Here is a 7,277-nt window from a genome sequence, read left to right as displayed (position 1 = left end):
TTCTATTTTGCAACATATTTACAGAGCAAGATTAAAGAACGATTTTTCTTGCTTAAATTGCAAAATACTCTGGGCTGCCTTAAGGGCAACTGACAGTTCTATTGAACAGCGTAGGGGCTGTCAGGGAGTGACGTAAACGCAGACCCACCCCCGGGAATGCCGTGTCCCCAGGCTCTTCCCGCGGCAACCACTTTGGGACTCACTGGGGATATTAGATTCACTTTCACGTCTATTGCCTGCATCTCAGCTCGGGTTTTTCACACTCTGTGAAGACATGAATGTGCACAAACTGTAGCCAGTAAAGGAATGGTTAGGGGGAAACTGCTGAAAAGCAGGACTGCATAGACTCAAAGTGTCAGCCTCCGGTCCTGGAAGTGAGGAAGAGCTGCATTGCCGGGAGAAGTTCTTGTGAGCCTTGTCCACGGAAAATGCTAAGAAGGGGGTAGAGGAGATCTGTGGAGACTCCACATGCCCAGAAGACGAGGACAGGTGAAGGTCAGGGAAGGCAGGTCCCGCTCCTGTGCCGGGAGAGGAGGCAGCAGCCAGAGTGACACCGGCTGAGCTGAGGGTCTCTGCCTGTTTCAGGGGAGGCGAGAGAGGATGGAGTTGAACCTACTGTGGCGGCGCGTCACAGCTGCCCAAGACATCCCAGCTTTATCTGCTGTCTGGAGTCATTTTCATTAGTGCCAATGTGTCCTGGGGTCGCTCAAGGGTTATATGGCCAATGTCAAGGGCTCCCGCCCCCTCACACCTGGTCAGCCCGCGCTCATCCGAGCATGTGAGTGGGGGGTGGGGGAGAATGTCATTCCATCATGAAGCGGATTTTTTTTTTTAATTTCTGAATGAGAAAAAGAAAATATGGACAAAGGGCTCTTAGAAGATGTCTAGAGCCCTGAACCCTTGATTCTAAACATGATGACCCAGGCTGTGGCTTCTCAAAAGGCCTTGTCCTGAGAGACATGAGGCTAAACCCAGGTTGTAGGTCAAGGTGACCAGAAACGGACGTCATCTCTCTCAGAGGGAAGCCGCCTTGAGCCCGGCCTGACAGGAACCGTGCACAGAGCTGGCTCCAAAACTAGATCGAGGCATCCAGTCTCCACAGCAGGAAGCTAACTCTGCCCCCACTCAACCTTCTGCTTCTGCTGGCGGAGCGCGCGAGAAACTCCTGGTCCCCCGATCCCTGTTTATTTCACCACTTTTGTGAATGTGTTTCTCCTAGGTGATCCCATCTCTGTAAACTGTAGGTTTTTCTCAAACTTGGGGTTCTCAACATAATTTTGCATCAAGACTTGCTTTATTTATTAGAGTTGCAGAAGCAGGGCACGTGTTTCCTCACACGTGTGTGCAGAAGACCCCCAAGCCCAAGGCGCCACTGGCCTCTCCCTTTGTGCCTGGTCTGCAGGAGCCCAGCTGGGAGGGGGGGCCGTCCCCAGGAGGCTCTCCAGCACCTGCACAGAGCCCTCCTACCCAACGCCTGCGCAGGGTCCATCCCAGACACAGTCCCAGTCATTTCAAGGTTGACCAGATGTTGAAACTCTAGTCTACTCATTATTTAATTATTTGACAACAACGTACATGTGTTCTATGATTGCATGAAAATATCTTGATATTCATTTCATTCAAATCTCTTGATATTCATTAATATCTTGATATCCCTTCATTGCTATCACAACAAATGTCCTCAACCTTAGTAGCTAAAAAGGAGACCAAACTAGTGCCTTATAGTTCTGAAGATCAGAAGTTCAGAATGTGTCTCGCTGGGTTAAAATCAAAGTGCCGGCACAGGGGTTTCCTTCGAGGGTTCCAGGGGACAGTCTGTCCTGACCTTGCCCGGCTTCTGGTGGCGCGGGCACTTCTTGGCAGTGGCTCCTGCCTTCCTCTCCGCGCTCAGTGGAGTTGCATGTTCATATCACGCCCTGGCCTCCTCTTGCCTCCATCTTCCACATTTAAGGACCCTTGTGCTTTCATTAGATCCCCCCAAATAATCCAGGATGATCTTAAGTTCATCTGATTGGCGACCTTAATTCCTCCAGCATGAACGTAACAAATGAGAGAACATGTACAACTTAGGCGATCGAGAGGACACAGGAAGTTAGAACCAGCTCAGGAGCACACGGCAGCCAGAGCCATGGCAGCACCTCTGAGTAACAGGGGAGTAATCTAGAAATAGTCTCCGGAACATGGCATTTTATGCCAATTTTGTAACATTTCTATAATTTTATGACATTTTAATCCAGAATTACATCTCTTAAAGCCTCTTAGACTGATTCAATGTTTGTAAAGTTTACGCTTTTATAACTTTTTATCGGTTCAAAATGTTGTCTGTAACAGAAAACCAACAAATGGCGACTCACCACCAAAGGGGTTTGGTTCTCCTGTGATGAAGCAGGGTCAGGTTGGAGCTCAGCAGAGAGGTCAGGAGCCAGAGGTTTTTTGTTTTAATCCATATTTCCTTCAAATGTGCGTTTTCCTCCCTTGGTAAAAGGTGACTGTTCCAAGTCCATGGAGTATACATATTTAGAAGAGATGAGAAGAAGAGGTGGGAATTAAGGGAAACTGAGGCGATAAGGGAGCCCCCACCCCAAAGCAGACTTCCTCAAATATCCACAGTAGCCCCTGCTTCATCCAATTGATGAGAAGCCCCAGGACCGAGGAGCAGGCCAGGAAAACGTGACGTGTAAATATAAATCCATCTAAAGTGAACCCTTGCCACGCGCTACACCACGATGGGCTGGTGAGGACGGCACCGGAGGCCACGACCAACCGTGTCCATGTCTCACACTGAATTTCGTCTCTTTCTTCTTTTTAAGCATGTTCATTCCTCCCTGAATTTGCAGGTTTCATACAAAACCAGTAGTGACATTTTTGGATGCCTTTGTTGGGGCCTGTAGAGCAGTTACCAGGACATCTGCGCTGCTCTTTAGAGGTTATTCATAAAAGAACATCTGTCCTGTAGATGGACATCTGGCCACCCCAGCATCCAGCTCTCCTAAGCCAGATGATGAGGAGTCAGCCTGGGGTGAAATTAAAGAAGCCCCATTCAATTTGTGTCCAAAGACATGAAGGTCACATTTCATTGTGGAAACCGCAGTACTGGGAACTGTTAAATTAGGGAATCGCCAGGACTGAGGTTCTGGGCACACATGTCCATCGGGCAGTAGCTCCCATGCGGGCTGCCCGATGGACAAACCTGGGATGAGCTCGTGGGGTCCACCCTCAGGTGGAGAAGGTCTAGGAAAGGACAAACGTGCACACCGATTGCTGCCTCAAGAGCAGGATGCTCCAGCCTGTGTGCCCAGCAGAGTGGAGAGTGGCTGTCCCTGCAGAGGAGGTTGCCAACACCAAGGGCATTGTCTGGACTTTTCCCAGGGTGCATGGGGACCGCATGGCTCCTGTCTTCCCCCACCCTCCTAATGTCCTCTCAGCTCCTTAAGTCTTTGCTGAGACGTCACCTCTTTAAAGCTCCTTCCCTGCTCTTGGCAATGCCTCAATGCCAGAGACATCATGGAGAGAAAGAACTCATGTCTGCCTGCGGATCACCCTGTCACATATTCAGCGTCATCTGAGCCAGCAGAAATTACAGATGAGAGCCTCCTCGGTGGCGCAGCAGGTTGAGCACAGGGCTGTGAAGCTGTCCACAGCCTCTGTAGCATGGGTTCAATCCCTGGCCTGCCAGGGAGCAACCCACAAGGCGCAGCAGACCTCTCCTGTCTCCCGCTGCTCCCCTCAGCAGTGTATTTCAGTCAGTCTGCCTGTTCTGTTCCCTGCTCTGCCTCTGGTGAATCCTCTCACCCTCCCGCACATCTGGCCTGTACCCCAGTTCTTGTATAAATAAATCAATCTTTAAAAAAAAAAAGAAATTACAGACAAATCTGGTCAAACCCATGTATATGAAGATAATAAAAATCCCTTTTCTGCAAAGTTTTGTCTATTTTCTCTAGCAAGATTCATTTTCATAAATCAACAGTAGTTTTTCAAAGTCCAAATGGGGGATTTTCAATAGTGGCTTGATTGACACTTTGGGCTGTATGATTTTATATTAGGGGGCATCGCCCATGAATTGGAGAATGGTTAAGCCACGAGGTGCCAGTAACAACACATCCTCCAGCTGAGACAATCAAAAATGTCTCCCAATGTTGCAAAACCACCTCTGGAGAGGAAGACGACAGAGAGGAACCCGCCTGTGCACACACATTGCGCATCGAATGCCGCCGACACTTGGCATTGCAAGGAGGCATCAGTCAGGAGCGGTGCGGCCGCCCATGCTTCTCAGAAGCCAAAAGAGAAGAGAAGCAAAGACTAGAGTAACTTGCTGCCGAGTTCAATAGTTTTGAAACAAATAACCTGAATGCCTTCGTTCAGTATTTATTGGGTTACAAAACACCCTAAAATCAATTATAAATCAATTATTCAGGCCGAGTAGGGGAGAGCAATAGAAATAAATTCCGAAATGGTGCTTGGTTTGCAAATGTTTTATCTTACATGGTAACACAGTATGCGGTGTTATTACCTTTGTGCATTTCTTAGCCAAAGTAAATATCATGATATGTTCCCTCATTTCACAACCACGGAGCAGAGAAGGCTGCTAGTCAGAACGACTTTCCGGAGCTGCTGCGCTGAGCCCACCAGTGGGCCGTCAACTATTGCTGTGTCCTGTCAACAGACATCGCCAAGTACAGCAGCCATGAACGAGTGCGTGCCCAGAGCCAATGCAATCACCTTAAAAAGAACGGCAAACAATTTGCATATGAGTTGATTAGGGCATCATGTGAATACTCCACTTACATAGAAATTCATTGCTGGAGCTGTGGGATTTAAGTCCGCTGCTTGGAGAAAGTTGCTTTGAGGCAGACAGAGCTCGTTATACCTGCTCAGGTACCTGCTCTCTGTTACATCCTCCAGAGCTGTCTTTTGAGCTAGAAATGCAGAATTCAGGCATAAATAAATGATGCAAAGTTCAAGCACACAAATCCCCAGCGGAGCGAAACAGACTCCCAGGAGCTAAAGGAGATGATGGCCTTGGGGTGCTGTCAGCACCGCAAGTGTTTCAGGCTCCGTCCTAGAGGAGCAGCAGGGTCTGTACATTCACAGGCAGCCGGGGCTGCCTCTTCGTGAGCGTGAAGGGCGTGCTGGTGCGAGATGACTGGCCAGGTACAGACTTGACGTAACTTTCAAATCATATCTTTGATCTTCACTACAAGGTAATGTGCATTTTAAACACATTGTATGGGGGCCTCCCTGATGGCACAGGGCTTAAGTCTCAGCACTGTGAAGCTGTGTGCGGCCTCTGCAGCACGAGTTCCATCCCAGCCAGGGAGCTACCCCCAGGGCGCAGCAGACCTCTCCTGTCTCCCCGCTGCTCCCCTCAGCAGTGTTTTCAGTCTGTCTGCCTGTTCTGCTCCCCGCTCTGTCCCTGGTGAATCCTCTCACCCCCGAACCTCTGGCCTGCACCCCAGCTCCTGTATGCGTAAATAAATAAATATTTTTGTAAACAAATAAACATTGCCTCGGGGTGTGTCCTGCACAGCTTACCTGTGATATCTGCATAATCAGGCCCCGCAGGTTACAGTAGCTGGTAAAATAGAGCAAGTGAGGACAGAATCGGGACGACACGCTGGAGTAGAAGCATCCGGACCGTCCACCCTCTGCCCGCACAGGCCTGTCTCGCCGCGAGCAGCGCTGACCACGGAGCTCCCCAACCCGGAGAGGCAGCCCCGGAGGGAGCCTCGGGTGCGGAGACACCGCAAACGCGGTCTCGGGGCGCCATCTAGCGGCGGGCCCCGCAGGACACCCCACCTCACGCGCGCCGGCCCGCTCCGCCCGTCGGGGTCGCTCCGGCCGCCCCTCACCCGTCCCTCGTCCCCCTCCCGCTCCTCCCCCCGAGCGCGCAGCCCCGCGGGGGCCCCCGTTTGGGGCCGCGACACGGCTACCCGGCCCGGGCGGGCTTTGTCCCTGTCCCCGCAGACTCTGCGGCCTCGGGGAGCCCCGGCTGAACCCCAGCGGCGCGGCCCAGGGTCCCGGGCTGCCCCCTCCCCTGCGGAGCGCGGCAGGTCCCGCACCCCCCGGCCCTGCGCCCCCGCTGGCGGCCTCGGCCCGGGGTACGCACAGCCGCGGGGCTGGGGGCGCGTCCCCAGGGGGCCCCACGGAGCGGCGCCTGCCCGCGCCGGGCACGCGGCACAGGCCCGGGGGCCCCGCGAGGCTCCCGGCCAGACGGGCCGCGGGTCTGCCCCGCACCGGGTCGGGTGTCCGGACCCTCCCGGCTCCTCCCGGGGTCTCCGGCGCCGGGGCCTCGCCCGGGTCTGCAGCGCCGGTGGCCGAGCCCCAGCCGCCCGGAGCGCGGCCCTCGGCGGGCGGGGCCTGGGCCCAGCACTAACCCCGCGAACCCCAAGCGGCCTGTGCGGCCCCGTGGTCACCTGCGGCGCGCCCCGGGGCCAGGCAGAGCCGCCCGCCCGAGCCGAGGCCCCGCCGCTGGGGGGACCGTGCGCCGCGGCGGTGTGGCCGGGACCCGGGCCGGCCGAGGGCCCAGAGGCGGAGCGTGGCCGCCCTGCTGGCAGGTGGACGGGGCCGGGGCTGGGCGGGCGCTTGGGGTCAGGCGGGCCAGAAGAGCCGGGCGGCCCGACGCCGAGGAGACGGCGCGTTCCCTGCGCCCCACCCCGTGTGCCCCCCGCGCGCCCCCTCCGTGCGCCTCCCCCGTGCCCCCCCACGCCCCCTGTCCGCCCCCCCGTGCGCCCCCCAGTGCGCCCCCCACGCCCCCTGTGCGCCCCGCGGCCGCGGCCGTGACTGTCCCACCAGCACCAAGGCCGGGGCCGTGTCGGGCGCTGCGCTGCGGTGCTGCCGCCCCTCGGTGTCCGCGCCGGGCCGCTGGACCGCAGCACCCCAGGGCGCGCCCCCGCAGTGGACTGGGGCCTCCTCCGGCACCGCCCGGCCGCGCTGACGCCCCGAGAGACCCCGGGCACCGGCAGACGCGCGTCCAGGGGCGGCAGTACGCAGAAGGCCCGACTAGAACATTCTGCGCCCCACCGCCCCCGACGCCCTGCACGGCCCTCGCCTCCTGACCGCGCGCCCAACGGCTCCTCAGCGGAGGGGCTTCATCTACCGCCCGCGAGGGCTCTAGGGGAACAGCCCCACCCCCAACCCTGCCAGGAAGGCTGACCCTGGGTGCAGCTCCCACCCCCAAACCCCCCCTCCCGCCCCCAGCAGGCCCCCAAATCCACCCGCGGGATTTTGAACCTGGAGCCTTTGGGGCGGCCCTGGCGGCGCCCCCCGGACAGATGGGC

Source organism: Talpa europaea (genome assembly GCF_964194135.1).
Source record: "Talpa europaea genome assembly, chromosome: 5".
Taxonomy (NCBI): Eukaryota; Metazoa; Chordata; class Mammalia; order Eulipotyphla; family Talpidae; genus Talpa; species Talpa europaea.
Note: the sequence above shows the minus strand (reverse complement) of the source record.